Genomic DNA, 17,785 nt, shown 5'->3' with positions numbered 1-17,785 from the left:
TGAGCCTTATCTGATCTACAGATAAAATCCTTATTTTCAGTTTGACTTCTTGTGTGATTATTTTTCTTGTCTTGCCTGGTTTTCAACTTATTATTATTTGACTTTAATTCGTTTCGTAAGTCATTTTGGTTTACTTTTATTTTCTTTTGTTTGCCTTTTGCTCGCACCTCTTGGTTTTCTCAAGAAATTAGTTATATGTTTTCCTGCCAAGACAGGACATCAGCTTGGGCCACTCTTGAATGTCTAAAATATCACCAGTTGTACCCCCCTATTGCATGTAAGAGTGAATCTACCTGATGTTCCTCTTGTTTTGCATTAAACTGTGATGCAATGCAGAGTCCTTGAAATCATCAACTCCATTTTGACCATTCTGATTGATCTGAGAAGTCAAACGGCACTGGGTGTAATATTTGCACAGTTTCTGTTGCCATGCCGTGTTTCTTTCACACTTACATGGTCAAGTAATCATGGGATAGGCCATTATCGGGCATACAGGCTGACTTCTGTCTGCATCTGCACGGGTTCTCTTTCAGGCTTTTATGGTTAGTTTGGTCTATAATTGGCATGTTAAGTTTGCACCAACTGAACCACATACGATTATGTATGTTGAGATGGCAAATTACATAAAAAATTCTCGATGGGGGGTTGGAAAATGGATGGATGGATGGATGAATTCTAACTCTTTGTATAATCATAATGGATGATTCATTGCAGAGTCCTTCAAATCTTTGACTCCATCTTGAACATTCTCATTGATCTGAGAAGTCAAACAGCACTGGGTGTGATATTTGCACAGCTTCCGTTGCCATCCTGTGTATCCTTCACACTTGCATGGGATAGGCTGTTATCGGGCACACAGGCTGGTTCCTGTCTGCATCTGCATGCTTTCTCTTTCAGGCGTTTATGATTATTTTGGTCTATAATTGGCACGTGTGGCGAACACCCATAGAGGAGAAGGATGGGGGAAGGCAGCTACTGTGGGACACTGCCTCCCTCAAAACGCCACATGGCGATTTCCCTGCAGCATAGCAGTGCCCCGGATTCCCGCAGGGCACCATGGGATTTGGAGTTTGGCTTCTCAGCCCTGCTGGATACCATAGGTGCTGCCAGGAGACGCTGCAGGGGGACCTGGGGATTCGTATGTTTTCCATAGCCTGGAAGTACTATCGAGTCACGGGGATAGAAGTTCTGAAGTACTGCTGGGCTGACAAAAGACTCAACTTCTCCAGCTGACCCAGAGGTGCAGGAAAAGACACATGGACGGAAGAACCGAAGCACTTCTGAGTCAGACACTACATAAAGGACTGTTGGAGATCCAGCAAGTGAGCCTGAGTTGGGAGTTAGAGGAGAAAGATTGCTGGGAGGTGTGGAGGAGAGATTTGTGTTGATTTATTGTATTTATTAGTATTGTACTGCCTGTGTATGGTGGCGGAGGTGCTACAGGGCATTACTGTAAAAGGAAGAATAATTAAATACCTTCTTGGTGATTTAACCCTGTGTTCAGGGTGGCTGTCCGTTGGGTTGAAAGGGGCAACAGCAACCTCTAGTATCTTACACACGTTAAGTTTGCACTAACTGAACTACATAAAATTATGTATGTTGAGATGGGAAATTACATAAATACTTCTAACTCTGTGTATAATCATGAGGGCTGGACAGTAAGGAGTCCCTGAAAAAAACATCTCATCATTAAGAAGCTGAAGATGGAATTATGGGGATTGTAGTCTGTATTGCTCCAGACTGGAGGCCAGTAAATATTATTCCATTATGTAGACATGAGATTGGGTGGATCTAAGTAAGTATAGGCCATGAAGATCAATGTGCATCACCGGTAAATAAATGTGTATTATTGTGATATTTCCCTCTACTTACCCTTTACCTAGGGGTAAGTGTGCTCATCAGATTCGTTACCAGGTGGATCTACTGTTGCACCTTAAGATGAACACACACATATGCATACACACAGAAACTCAACAGTGCCCTACGAATGACACACACACAGCTGGTTAACCTCTAGCACTTTAAACCACACAAGTGCCTTAGGAATAACACAGCCTGCCACTCTCTCAGCACTCCAAGAGACTTACTTATTATCGACACGAACAACATATGATGTTTTAATGATATCTCAGACCTAAATATTACTTTTGGTCTCCAATAATACATTTAAACATACAAAGGCTCAGCACTCTTGACTATAGGCCATTTATCAGCCCAGAGTGCCTTACTTTACATCCCGTTCCCCACTATTGGGTGGAGCTCTCACCCTCAGCCTTAATAAACCTCGCAGCACAGAGCGTATGGCAAACCTCTGGCTGCACCAGGTGCTCAAAGAAATCTACTTTATTACTTCAATCACTCTAGACATTAAAACAAAGCATAGAAAGATAAAAGCATCATGGTATTTATTACAGGAATAATAAGAATACCAGTGGAACAAAGAATAATAGAAAATGGGACTGATAGTAAAGTCTAGATATATATAGTCTTTAGAAAAAGCTTACTAAAAAGTAAAGATGACAAGGATGAATGTCGCAGGCGGCTTGTGATCGAGAACTCTTGGTTGTTCATGAGATGCTTTTAGAAATGGCCGTACATTGCCGGCGCCCTCTTCTGATGTCGCTCTGTTCCCTTCTCCTGATGTCTTTGTCTCTTCTTCTTCCTCCCTCCTATGTTGCTCTTCAGATGAGGCATATTCATTTAAAATTTTTACTGGGGGTTTAGCAAGATGTGATTGTTAGATATTCTGATGGGCTGGCTGTCAATATGATGAATGAACTCACTGTCTGTTTTCCCAAACAGTAAAACTTCTTTTGATGTTGCCTGAGGTGTCATCATGTCTTCCTTTCCAAGGCTGTAAAATAATTTAGCTACTTTTTGTCCCAGATGCCCAGGTTATAAACTAATTATTAGCCTCAGGTACCAGCATGTATTCCTTTCTTTGTTGGAACAGCTGTTTTAAAAGTGAGGTACAACTAGGAAGAGGATACGCTTTGATGTGTCCTGAATTTTGTTCGTCCGTTGTTTTGTCTTGAACAAAATATAATGGAAATACAGGTGCTGGTCATAAAATTAGAATATCATGACAAAGTTGATTTATTTCAGTAATTCCATTCAAAAAGTGAAACTTGTATATTAGATTCATTCATTACACACAGACTGATGTGTTTCAAATGTTTATTTCTTTTAATGTTGATGATTATAACTGACAACTAATGAAAGTCCCAAATTCAGTATCTCGGAAAATTAGAATATTGTGAAAAGGTTCAATATTGGAGACACCTGGTGCCACACTCTAATCAGCTAATTAACTCAAAAGCCTTTAAATGGTCTCTCAGTTGAGTTCTGTAGGCCACACAATCATGGGGAAGACTGCTGACTTGACAGTTGTCCAAAAGACGACCATTGACACCTTGCACAAGGAGGGCAAGACACAAAAGGTCATTGCTAAAGAGGCCGGCTGTTCACAGAGCTCTGTGTCCAAGCACATTAATAGAGAGGCGAAGGGAAGGACAAGATGTGGTAGAAAAAAGTGGACAAGCAATAGGGATAACCGCACCCTGGAGAGGATTGTGAAACAAAACCCATTGAAAAATGTGGGGGAGATTCACAAAGAGTGGACTGCAGCTGGAGTCAGTGCTTCAAGAACCACCAGGCACAGACGTATGCAAGACATGGGTTTCAGCTGTCGCATTCCTTGTGTCAAGCTACTCTTGAACAAGAGACAGCGTCAGAAGCGTCTCGCCTTTGGACTGCTGCTGAGTGGTCCAAAGTTATGTTCTCTGATGAAAGTAAATTTTGCATTTTCTTTGGAAATCAAGGTCCCAGAGTCTGGAGGAAGAGAGGAGAGGCACAGAATCCACGTTGCTTGAGGTCCAGTGTAAAGTTTCCACAGTCAGTGATGGTTTGGGGTGCCATGTCATCTGCTGGTGTTGGTCCATTGTGTTTTCAGAGGTCCAAGGTCAACGTGGCCGTCTACCAGGAAGTTTTAGAGCACTTCATGCTTCCTGCTGCTGACGAACTTTATGGAGATGCAGATTTCATTTTCGAACAGGACCTGGCACCTGCACACAGTGCCAAAGCTACCAGTACCTGGTTTAAGGACCATGGTATCCCTGTTCTTGATTGGCCAGCAAACTCGCCTGACCTTAACCCCATAGAAAATCTATGGGGTATTGTGAAGAGGAAGATGCAATACGCCAGACCCAACAATTCAGAAGAGCTGAAGGCCACTATCAGAGCAACATGGGCTCTCCTAACACCTGAGCAGTGCCACAGACTGATCGACTCCATGCCACGCCGCATTGCTGCAGTAATCCAGGCCAAAGGAGCCCCAACTAAATATTGAGTGCTGTACATGCTCAGACTTTTCATGTTCATACCTTTCAGTTAGCCAACATTTCTAAAAATCCTTTTTTTGCATTGGTCTTAATTGATATTCTAATTTTCCGAGATACTGAATTTGGGATTTTCATTAGTTGTCAGGGGCGGCACGGTGGCGCAGTGGTAGTGCTGCTGCCTTGCAGTTAGGAGACCTGGGTTCGCTTCCCGGGTCCTCCCTGCGTGGAGTTTGCATGTTCTCCCCGTGTCTGCGTGGGTTTCCTCCGGGTGCTCCGGTTTCCTCCCACAGTCCAAAGACATGCTGGTTAGGTGGATTGGCGATTCTAAATTGTCCTTGGTGTTTGTGTGTGTCCTGTGGTGGGTTGGCATCCTGCCCGGGATTGGTTCCTGCCTTGTGCCCTGTGTTGGCTGGGATTGGCTCCAGCAGACCCCCGTGACCCTGTGTTTGGATTCAGCGGGTTGGAAAATGGATGGATGGATTAGTTGTCAGTTATAATCATCAAAATTAAAAGAAATAAACATTTGAAATACATCAGTCTGTGTGTAATGAATGAATCTAATATACAAGTTTCACTTTTTGAATGGAATTACTGAAATAAATCAACTTTGTCATGATATTCTAATTTTATGTATAAACCAAAATGTACAGATTTTGTACCCCCACAACAAAATGGAAGTAATTATAAAGGTAAATATCGAGCAGAAACAGACGTTTTACTCAACGGTCAGCCTGGGTTCGGATGAGGAAGGTCGTGTTCCACTAACATGTTGAAATTCTATGAGGACAAAACAACAGCAGACAATCCGAGAGACACACGTCAGATTATTCACCTCGATTATCAGAAACTTTTGATACCACATGAGAGGTTAGCAATCAAACTGAGAGATGTGGACATTCAGGGTGCTGTGTGTAGGTGGGTACAAAATGAGTTGAAACCACTGGGAGCAAACAGCTACAGCGTGAGAAACTTTATCTGAATCAGGTGAGAATTTAAAAATGGTGCGTGTCAGGAGTCAATGCTGTGGCTGCTGATCTTTTAACATACACAATTTAAAAAAATCAGAAAATAAATAGCAAGCTTGGTGAAGTCTGCAAATGACACCAAACTAAGTAGAAGTTCAGATAATAAAGAGTCAAAAAGAGAAATGACTGCAGTGGGACCTGGACAAAGCACAAGGTTGGGTAGATTTGTGGCAGATGAAAGTCTATAGAAATAAAGTTAAAGGACTACATGAAGAAAGTTGAAATGTCTGATTTGAATACACAATGGGGGGTTTAGAGTTTCAAAGTACCGTTGATGAGAAGGATGTGGGAGTCATAGCGGACTCATCACTATCTACAGTACATCAAGACCGCGTACAGAAGCAATCAAGTATAACCAGGGTTAGGTTTTGAAGTTAAAGAGGATAAAATAAACACCAAAGGTGGAGACAATTTAGGGAGCGTAAAGCCTAACCTGATTTCTTGACCCTCCTTGATTCCCACCTTGATGCGGTTGGAGGGCTTGTGTACCTCTGAGTTCCAATGTGGGTGAGAATTGAATTTTGAAGGTGTAACCAATGCCTGAAAACATGGAGTGTTGAGGCCTGCAGACAAAAGGGAACCGGCTAACAGTTAGTTTGGGGGGATAGCATCCTAGCAGTAGTCAGGAAGACAGAAGAGCGGCGGAACGGCATGTGGCATATGGGGGACCTTCAGAGACAATGACAGGGTCAGAATATTTGGGTAGAGAGGGAATTGCATAGGGGAGGAGGGGCCTCCTGACATGTGCTATGGCAAACGGGACGCCTCCATGCTGGGAAGACTGGGGGAGCCAGCCTATCATTGTAGAGTGCTAGATGGAACCCCTCATGAGTTGCAGCGGTGCCTAGAACTTCCACAGGGCTTAATGGTACAGTGGACCCTTGACTTACGAACTTAATTCTTTCGTGAGGGCTGGTTGTAACTCAAGTTGGTTGTAAGTCAAGACTATTTTTCCCATAAGAAATAATGGAAATACCCATAATACCCATGGAACCTCCCACTGCAACACTTACTTAACCTTTTCATAATAAAAAAGGGTTGTATAATGTGCAGAATTTACCAAAACACCAATAATTTTTCTAATGTACTAACCAAAAAGTTATAAAAAGTGCCTAGACTACCAGAAGTAGGCTAGATTAAGCTAGGAGCATGGCGGCGCGCATGGTCACAGCGGCTTAGGGCTCTCCTTTTCAGTGCACTTTTTTGTTGTTTTTGTACTTTTTTTTCTTGCTTGTTTGTGCACGATCAGTTCGGCGAACATCCGCTACACCCATCAGAACCTTATAGACATCGGTGTCCAGAGCCAGACATCTGTTTCGAGTGTTTTTCATCACACGCACAACATCCCAGACAACATAGCGAGACCAGCGGGCTCTCCGTGGATTGTTGTCAGGTCTAGGAGACGACGCAGACGGAGGAGGGAAAGGAAGCAGAAGCGGGGCCGCAGATCCGTCGTTATGGTAAGGCTAAAGAAACAACCATACAAGCCCTATGCAGAACTTTTTTTTTGCAACTTCTTTGCGTCTTTTCGCACCATTTGTTTATTTGTTTATTTACTTGTTGTGTTCTACACATATGTCTGCACTGAAGGAGCTGCTTTTAATCTCATTCGACATGTGTATAGTGACAATAAAAGGCATTCTATTCTATTCTAGAAACAACAATTCCATACTGTACTCACCATTTAATTTGACATCTTTGGGCTGCAGGAAAGGAGGAGGAGGAGAATGAAATGGAAGGTGGTTGTTTGGAAGGAGCCTCCTTATACAAATCTTTTCTTTGTAAAATTGTCGAGATGGTGGATTTCGACATGCTGTACATATTAGAGAGATCGGTCACAGGAACACCACTCTCATATTTCCACACAATTTCCTTCTTCGTTTCGATTGTGATCGCTTTCTTTACCTTCGTTACCTTCTCTTCCTTCCTTAGCAATTATGTGTCTTGCTTGCATGGTCTTAGTGAATTATATATATAGGTAAATCACTGCAATGACCGAAATTACGTCCACAAACACATGTATCTGGGCTCCGACTGACGCTTACTAACGCTCTCCGTTGTTTGTTTACAATCGCGCAAGCGGATACACGTGACCACATTCGGGTCGTAACTCAAGATGTTGGTTTGGTCGTAAATCAAGTTGTTCGCATGTCAGGCCGGTCGTATATCAAGGGTCGACTGTAGTTGGTGTTTGGTGCAGCCCTGTTTGGATCCATGGGTGCCACCAGGGGGTACTGTAGTGGCTGCAGAGCCCTACAGAGCAGCTCTTCTAACACACTGGAAGTGCCTCTGGAAATAAGTCATCAAACACCTGGAGTACTTTCGGGTGGGCTATAAAAGGAGTCAGCAGCCACTACTCCAGGAGCCAGAGAAGAGAGGAGGAAGACAAAGCTTGCTGGGGGGAGTGGAGGAGAAGAGAAAGAGAAGGAAAGAAAGAAGAGAATTGCTGGTTACCCATAATGATCACCACTATGCATGAAGGAAGAAAGGCAAAGCACACATCCCAGCTGTCAAAAATGAGGGTGGCAGCATCATAGTGTAAAGTTAAAGGGACCACTTCAGAAAACAAATTTCTTTTTTTTTTATTGATTGATTGATTGATTGATTGATTTTAATTAGAAGCAGATAACATTCCATACAATCAAGTCAGAGTTAAGCAAGCAAAACAAAATTCAACCCCCCTCAAGAGAACGAGAGGAGAGCCAGCAACTAAAGCTGCTCTATAAAAAGCAAACAAATATGGAAGAGTATCATTCCCCAAAATGGAAGCTTAATCTAAAAAGTTATTGATTAGATCCTGCCTTATTTTAAAGTGACTTAAAGGAGGTGGGTTGGGATTCTTCCAGTTGAGGAAGATAAGTCTACATGTTAGTAGTGAGGCAAAGGTAATTCCAGTATGTTTGTCCTTCTTCTCATTAAGATCATCTGTGAGACCACCAAACACAGCTGTTAATGGGTTAGGAGGGATTGGAACACCAAGGCTGTCTGAAAGGCATTTAAAGATTTTAGTCCAGAATAATGTTAATTTGGTGCAGGCCCAAAACATGTGACCCAGTGAGGCTGGAGCTCGATTGCAACGTTCGCAGGTTGAATCTTACTCTGGAAACATTTTGGATAGTTTTAAATGAGATAAATCTTGAGAAAAGATTTTAAGTTGAATAATTGTATGTTTTGCGCATGTGGAGCTCGAGTGTATTCTGGGCATGGCTGCCTTCCACTCCTTTTCTGAAAAATTGAGTGACAGATCCTTTCCCCAATGTACTCTGAGGTCTTTGAAAAGAAGGGACTTCAAATTATTTTTATAAATTGTAAAGGTGCTATCCGAGTCTTTATTTATCTTTATTTCTTCTGGAATAGAACAATCTATCTATCTATCTATCTATCTATCTATCTATCTATCTATCTATCTATCTATCTATCTATCTATCTATCTATCTATCTATCTATCTATCTATCTATCTATCTATCTATCTATCTATCTATCTATCTATCTATCTATCTATTATATAGTGCCTTTCATATCTATCTATCTATCTATCTATCTATCTATCTATCTATCTATCTATCTATCTATCTATCTATCTATCTATCTATCTATCTATCTATCTAATACTACCATTCCTATCTATCTATCTATCTATCTATCTATCTATCTATCTATCTATCTATCTATCTATCTATCTATCTATCTATCTATCTATCTATCTATCTATATAGTGCCTTTCATCTATCTATCTATCTATCTATCTATCTATCTATCTATCTATCTATCTATCTATCTATCTATCTATCTATCTATCTATCTATCTATCTATCTAGTGCCTTTCATATCTATCTATCTATCTATCTATCTATCTATCTATCTATCTATCTATCTATCTATCTATCTATCTATCTATATAGTGCCTTTCATCTATCTATCTATCTATCTATATAGTGCCTTTCATCTATCTATCTATCTATCTATCTATCTATCTATCTATCTATCTATCTATCTATCTATCTATCTATCTATCTATCTATCTATCTATCTATATAGTGCCTTTCATATCTATCTATCTATCTATCTATCTATCTATCTATCTATCTATCTATCTATCTATCTATCTATCTATCTATCTATCTATCTATCTATCTATCTATTATAAAGCGCCTTTACCCGTAGGTAAGTCTGAAATGTTTTGAGTGCCTATAGTGCCAAAACAAAGAAGATGATTGTTGACTTAGGAAGTCTAAGAGTGACCATCTGTCACTGAACATTGATGGCTCAACAGTGGAGGTCGTCAATAGCACCAAATTCCTGGGTGTCCACCTGGCAGAGAACCTCACCTGGTCTCACAACACCAGCTCTTTAGCCAAGAAAGCCCAGCAGCGGCTCTACTTCCTGCATAGGCCGAGGAAAGCCCATCTTCCACCAGCTAGTCTAACAACATTCTACAGAGGAACCTTAGAGAGCATCCTGAGCAACTGCATGACTGTCTGGTTTGGAGATTGCATGGTCAGGGATCGCAAAGCCATACAACAGATAGTGAAGACAACTGAGATGATCATCATTGTCTCTCTTCCCTCCATCATGGACATTTACACCACACTCTGCATCCACAAAGCCACCAGCATTGTGAATGATCCAACACACACCTCACATTCACTGTTTACACTCCTGCCATTGGGAAAAAGGTACTGAAGCATTCGTGCCCTCACCACCAAAATGTGTAACAGTTTCTTCCCCCAAGCAGTCAAACTCCTGAACACTCCTGGACCGGTCTGATATCTGATACGTATGTTCTGTTCTGCAGTGTAGCACATGTTTGCACATTTGACTCACATGCACCTTGTTTTATGTTATGTGTCGTGGATTCTTCGTTGTCCTGTGTTTTATGTAGCACCATGGTCCTGGAGGAACGTTGTTTTGTTTCACTGTATGATGTACTACTGTATATGGATGAAATGACAATAAATACTCTTGAACTTGAACTTGAACTTGATGCCAGCCCTGCCACAAAAGGACCTGCTGGCGTCATTTCAGTGATCCACGGTTGAGTGTGTCGACGAGGACAAAGGTGGAGATCACTCTGTCATGCTGACTGAGGTAGAAGAGAAAGGTGAAGAAGGCTTCAGGGCTCCCAAAACAGAGTTTGCTCAGGAATGACAGCAGGCAGGTATGAGTGATGGCAAAGATTTTTGGAGGATGGCCTGGTGGGTGTCAAGAAGGGCAGCAAAGAAACCAACAAAAATATCAGGGACAGAGTGACATTCTGGGATTGGACTTCTGAGGACTGCTGGGGTCAAGTCATTTTCTCTGATGAATCCCCTTTCTGATTGAAAAGAAGAAAAAGTGAGCGGTGCTACCATCAGTCCTGTGTCAGGCCAACAGTAAAGCAACCTGACACCATTCATGTCAAGTGGGGTTGCTTCTCAGCCAAGGCAGTGGGCTCACTCACCATTTGGCCTAAGAACACAGCCATGAATAAAGAATGGGATCAAAACATCCTCTGAGAGCAACTTCCCCAACCATCCAAGAATAGTTTGGTGACCCACAATGCCTTTCCCAGCATGATGGAGCACTGGGCCATAAGGCAAAAGTGAGAACTAAGTAGCTTGGGGGGGTGCGGGGGGAACAAAACATCCAAATTTGTGGTCCATGGCCAGGACACTCCCCACTGAGAACTTGTGGTCAATCCTCAAGAGGCGGGTGGACAAACAAAAAGCCACCAATTTTGACAAACTCCAAGCATTGAATGGGCTACCATCAGTCAGGATTGGGCCACAAGTTGATTGCCAGCCTGCCAGAGGTGGATTGATGAGGTCTTGAAAAATAAAGAAGGGCCAACATTGCAAATATGGACTCTGCGCATAAACTTAATTGTCAATAAAAGCTTTTGAAATGAACTGCTTGTAATTCTACTTCAGTACACCATAGAAACATCTGACACAAAGATCTAAAATCACCGAAGCAGCAAACTTGGGTCATTCTCAAAACTTTTAGCCTATGACTGTATTCACACCAGAAAAAGCAACGGCAAACAAAAAAAAAGGTGCAAATACCTGCTTGTGTGGCGTCAGCGTTGAGACCGTCCTGCCTTCTCTCAGATTCATTCACTGGTCAAGATGTTGGTGATCGTTGGCGACTCGAACAGCAGTAGATTTGGCACAACTTCCCTTTTGCGTGAGTATTTTATGCTGTCCATGAGCCTCTGCAAGACCAGACGATTGATATACTGGATATATCCGCATTTTGTAAAAAAAAAAAAAAGAAGTTAAAAAAGGGCACTGAAAGGAAAAAGCACAAAAGTCAGACTGGAGCAAATGCAACAGAACAAGCAAAAAAAAATAAATAAATGACAGACAAGAAAAAAGGAAGAGTTGTGGAACGGTGCGGGTGCTGCTGTATCAGAGATCCAGCATTCAGATGACAACAATGGAAAAGTGCTGTGGGCATCATGGCCATCAGTGCTGCCACCTGACAGATCCAGCTCCGTGTGGACGGTCCGCGTGTTCTTCCCGTGTTTCTGTGGATTTTCCTCCAGCTTTGGCGAGTTTTTCACCTCACATCCCCAAAGTCGAGCAGGTTAGTCTGACTGGTGACTCTCAGATCGCGTTTCACATCCTCTTCCATCTCCTTGTCTGGGGTGTTTGTTGGTATGAAAATTGGGTGGGGGGGGGGGGGGGGGTTGGGGGGAATTTTCCTTTATGTGTTCAGACTTCTCTAACATAAATGTACCTCACTGATTGATTTTTAAAACACTCTGGACGAGAACAGGCCATTCAGCCCAGCCAAGCTCACCAGTCCTATCCACTTATTTCTTCTAAAAAAACATCAAGTCGAGTTTTGAAAGTCCCTAAAGATAGATAGATAGATAGATAGATAGATAGATAGATAGATAGATAGATAGATAGATAGATAGATGGATAGATAGATAGATAGATAGATAGATACTTTATTAATTACTAAATTTATTAAATTATAAATTTATTACTAAAGTCTTACTGTCTACCACACAACTTGGTTGCTTATTCCAAGTGTCTATCATTCTTTGTGTAAAGAAAAACTTCCTAATGTTTGTGTGAAATTCACCCTTCACAAGTTTCCAACGTTGTCCCCGTGTTCTTGATGAACTCATTTTAAAGTCACCGTCTCGATCCACTGCACTAATTCCCTTCATAATTTTAAACATTTCACTCAAGTCTCCTCTTCATCTCCTGTATAGGCTCAGCTCTTTTAATCTTTCCTCATAACTCATTCCCTGTAGCCCTGCAATCAGCCAAGTCGCTCTTCTCTGGACCTTCTCTAGTGCTGCTATGTCCTTTTTGTAGCCTGGAGACCAAAACTGCACCCAGGACTCCAGATGAGGCCTCACCAGTGTGTTATAAAGCTTGAGCAGAACCTCATTGAACTTGTACTCCACACATCAAGGCGCTATATAACCTGACATTCTGTGAGCCTTCTTAATGACTTCTGAACACTTTCTGGCAGTTGATATTAACAAGTCCACTATGACTTCTAAATCCTTTTCTAGTGCTGCTATGTCCTTTTTGTAGCCTGGAGAACCAAACTGCACACAGGACTCCAAATGAGGCCTCACCAGTGTGTTATAAAGCATAAATTGGACTTGTACTCCACACATCAGGTCTCCTCTTCATCTCCTTTGGTTTAAACTGAGAAGGTTCAGCTCTTTGAATCTTTCCTCATAATTCATCAGACCTCCCATTGTGTATTCAAACCTCACATTTTGACTTCCTACGTTTAATACTTTACATTTACTGACATTAAATTTCATCCCCTGTAGCCCTGAATCAGCCTAGTCGCTCTTCTCTGGACCTTTTCTAATGCTTTTTTGTCCTTTTTGTAACCTGGAGACCAAAACTGCACACAGGACTCCAGATGAGGCCTCACCAGTGTGTTATAAAGCTTGAGCAGAACCTCCTGTGACTTGTACTCCACACATCAAGACGCTATATAACCTGACATTCTGTTAGCCTTCTTTATGGCTTCTGAATACTGTCTGGAAGTCGATAGCTTAGAGTCCACTATGACTCCTAAATCCTTCTCATAAGGTGGACTTTTAATTTTCAGACCTCCAATTTTGTATTAAAACCTAGCGAGACCTAAACCTAATGAAAGCGTTAGGCTCCACTCTTTTAATCTTTCCTCATAACTCATCACCTGTAGCCCTGAATCAGCCGAGTTGCTCTTCTCTGTGCCTTTTCTTGTGCTGTTATGTCCTTTTTGTAGCCTGGAGACCAAAACTGCACCCAGGACTCCAAATGAGGCCTCACCAGTGTGTTATAAAGCTTGAACAGAACCTCCTTGGACTTGTGTCAGAAGAGGACCTTGTTTTTCGATTTCCTGGATAATCCAGTTACTGATTGTGTCAGGGTTGTCTGCAGGATGGAGGTATTTGCTGTCTTGCAAAGGAGTCACCGCTTTGAAGTCTGGCTGGTTGAGTATACAAACAATACCAAGTTGTGATAAAAGACCTGGGGCCTCATGTATAAACGGTACATACACACATAAATGTTGCATACGAACGTTTCCACGCTCAAATCGCGATGTATAAAACCTAAACTTGGCGTAAAGCCACGCACATTTCCACGGTACCTCATTCCTTGGCAATTTCTCCGCTCGGTTTTGCGGACTGGCAGCACCCAGCGTCAAAGCAGTGCTACTGTTCCTGTGTGGTCTTTCTTAGACCCACATTCCTGACGCGGCTTTATAAATACACTGAAACTAACTGCATATTGTTTATTAGTGTAATGCATCTGATTGTAATTAACCTGCAGCAATATAATGGTCCAGGGAATAGCCATAGTATTCCAAATACCATAACTGCTTTAGCGTTGTTACTCTTACTGCACTTCTTCTTCTTCTTTCAGCTGCTCCCGTTAAGGGTTGCCACAGCGGATCATCTTTTTCCATATTACTCTCACTGCACCACTCGGAGTATTTATATCACTGTATCTGAGTGAGGAATCACAGCAGCAGCTGATCGGAAAGAGAAATATCGGTACACAGCATGAAGCAGACGCTGCCTCAGCCACGGCAAAACACTCCAGAGCCTTTCCTGTACGGGCCTCGCGGTTCAGAAACAGTTTCATCCCAAGAACTCTAAACGCACTCAATCAGTCCATCAAGTGCTCCTTGTAGAACTGTCTGTACTTATAAGTACAATCACCTCACTGTAATCTTGCACTACAGTTATAATATTGCACAACCTGCTCCACTTTATAAAGCGCGTATTTACATATGATGATGGTATTCATTTTTAAGATGAAATGCAGCAAAATATGTTGATTATATTATACAGATAAAACTTTAACTTCATTTAAATAATCTGTATTGTTAATAATTAAACATGTGAGGACATGGTGCCGCAGCGCTAGCTAGTTCAGGGATTGTTCCTGCATTGCGTTGTATTCTTGCGCTGACGCGACACTGGAAGGATAGACGGATACAATAATTAAACATGTACTATGAAGATATTTCAATGTTCCTTAAAAGTTTTGAAGAATCGGCGTTCTAAGCTTACAGATGGCTTCACGTCTATTACATAGCTGATTGTGTGGTGATTGGGTATTTGGAGAAAGAAAAGTAGGGATAGGAATAGTACGTTTGAAAGAGACAGTACTGCTGTGATAAATTATTTCATCGAAGGTCGCACATGGTGCAGCAAGCCTCTTGTGTGAGATATGAACAATCACTGCGCCACCGTGTTCCCATGTTTAATAACATGCTTTCATTCCTATCATCATGAAAAAGATATCACGTATACATCTCAGTATTTTAATTATTCAGAGAGCTGTAATATCACGAATGTAATGGATTATGTGTCCTGTCGGAGAAATAGAAAGCCCGTTTAAGAAGCAGGTAGTGATTCACACACAGAGCACATAGAAGATCAAATACAGAACAAAGCATTTAACGTCCTACTTTAGTTACAATGGGATTTGAGAAACTAGTAAATTAAACGATTTTAACATGAAGTTTATGATGTTCTACTTTAATGGCAAAATAAACTACGTGATTAAAGTGGAAATTTCGAGATTAAAGTTGACATTTCGTGCTTTTTTCCCCACTGTGTGCCTTTTTTTTGTCTGTACCCTAATAAGCTTTCATATGACACTCAGACGGTGGGCTACGACTCGCCTTTTCATGGCGACTTTGATATGTGATTTCTTTTTTATTTCAGGGACTGTGCGACTTTGTGAAGTTGAGCCTTCGAGTTTCTCCGACACTCTGTCACTCGATCAACTTCCTTTTGTTGTTTATACCACTGTTTAAACCAACAAATAGTACGTTTTTCCTTTGCCTCCACTTGGTATTCGCTGAAATTCTTATATTTTCCCCAGTGCTTTTCCCATTGTCTTTTCTCAGAAGGCTATTTATATTGATTTGCATATTCAAAGAGGCGTAATTCTGGGAGGAGTTGGGGCGGGACAGAAGGCGCGTGCACGTGCGTTACTTTTCACACTGATCGGGATTTATGTAGTGGAAGAACGTGAAAGTTTGCGTACGTACAGATTCCTGCATCTGGATTTTTCTGTGCGTACGTGCATTCCCGCTTTAGTACTTACACCATGTTATAGTGTGAGTTCTACGCACGGCGTTATACATGAGGCCCCTGGTCCTTCCTTGGAGGATGTGTGTATTTACCTGACTTGGAGACTACATGTCTGACTCTATTGGTTTCTAATCAGCAGATCTGTACTCATTAATGGTTGGTAACAATACATTTTGTTAACTTGTCTTTTCATTAATTGTTAAACCCAGGAAATTTAAATGTGCCATTGATTAAACTGATTGTCCTGGACTGACAACAGCAGGGGCTGAAGGAGATTTAAACTCCTGGGCAGCAGAAGACAGGGGACAGTCCACAGAAAACGCTGCCAAGACACTTGGACAGAGCACAGGGGCTCGCAGTCAGACAAGGGTACGTGGTTGGCACGACATGAGACACAAGGACGGCAACACTTCCAGGGAGGAAGCGTCAGCTCCACAAGGAGACGCCAGTTGTGGGTCCAGCGAGAGAGGGAAGCCGCATGAAAGGACCAAGCAAAGCTGGCAGACGAGAAATGTGGTGTGCCTAGGTCACAGCAACACAAGGAGCCCAGAGTTGGAAAAAAAAGGAACAACGAACAGACGCTGACAGGGATTCAATGTTTTGACAAAACTTCTGTTGGGAAACGAGTGTCTGGTGAACAGAATGCATCCGTGGACAGTTGAACGATTAAGTGTTGGGGTAACACAGTGAGCAACTTGGACTCTGCACCACTAAAGGTTGTATCCTCCAATTCTTGTTTTTAACGGATTTTTAGAGTGTGGACTGTGTGTTTTCCTTTTTAAAAAAGGAAATTCGTTCCTGATATGTTAAGATTTTGTTATGTTCGTTTATCTTTTTACTGTACTTTATATTGTCTTGTGCAATAGAACTTACTGTTGTTTTTTTTCTGAAATTACTGTTGTGTCTTTCATTGTGTGTTTACTCACCGCCCAATTTAAAGAAACCTGTGTGCTATTTTCAGTAAATTTCAAGACTTCCTAGTCTTTTAATAAAACTGGGTGGCGTAGTCGGATATTTAAATGGTGTCTAAGTTAGATTACCTGTAAGTGTGACCAGACACCTGTTACACTTGTACTCCACACATCAAGGCACTGTATAACCTGACATTCTTACACAATAACATCAAGTTGAGTTTTGAGGGTCCCTAAAGTCCTGCTGTCCGTCACAATACTTGGTTGCTTATTCCAAGTGTCTGTGGTTCTTTGTGTAAAAAAAAACTTGTGTGAAATTTCCCCTTCACAAGTTTCCAACTGTGTCCCCGTGTTCTTGATGAACTCATTTTAAAGTCAACGTCTCGATCTGCTGGACTAATTCCTTTCATAATTTAAACACATCACTCAGGTCTCCTCTTCCTCTCCATTAAAGGCTCAGCTCTTTTAATCTTTCCTCATCACTCATCCCCTGTAGCCCTGAATCAGCCTAGTTGCTCTTCACTGGACCTTTTCTTGTGCTGCTATGTCCTTTGTGTAGCCTGGAGACCAAAACTGCACACAGGACTCCAGATGAGGCCTCACCAGTTTGTTATAAAACTTGAGGAGAACCTCCTGTGACTTGTACTCCACACATCAAGGCGCTATATAACCTGACATTCTGTTAGCCTTCTTAATGGCTTCTGAACACTGTCGGGAAGTCGGTATCTTAGAGTCCACTACGACTCCTAAATCCTTCTCATAAAGTGGACTCTCACATGACTGTCTTTGTAAAGGTAGGATGTCACAGTTATTCTTGCTATAAAATGACGCACTGCAGCAGTGTGTGAAGATGTGAAGAGCAGACCACCCAGGTGCATCACAGGACTTGTCTTAACCCATGAAATTGAATTAATCCCACGTAATTCAATTTCAGGGTCACTCCAAACAGA

The 17,785-nt window shown here is 41.8% G+C and overlaps 1 protein-coding gene across 1 annotated transcript in view; it reads right to left on the bottom strand.

Moving 5' to 3' along the window:
* LOC114663984 (C-C chemokine receptor type 4-like) overlaps nt 1–11,510 on the bottom strand; it is a 74,802-nt gene extending 63,292 nt beyond the window's left edge. Inside the window, exon 1 of the mRNA XM_051935666.1 lies at nt 11,411–11,510. The gene's annotated coding sequence lies outside the window, so the exon portion shown is untranslated. The remainder of the gene's footprint in view (nt 1–11,410) is intronic.
* Between the last annotated feature and the right edge of the window lie 6,275 nt (nt 11,511–17,785).

This window comes from Erpetoichthys calabaricus, chromosome 13, assembly GCF_900747795.2.
Source record: "Erpetoichthys calabaricus chromosome 13, fErpCal1.3, whole genome shotgun sequence".
Lineage (NCBI taxonomy): Eukaryota > Metazoa > Chordata > Cladistia > Polypteriformes > Polypteridae > Erpetoichthys > Erpetoichthys calabaricus.
This window is presented reverse-complemented; position numbering and strand designations above follow the sequence as displayed.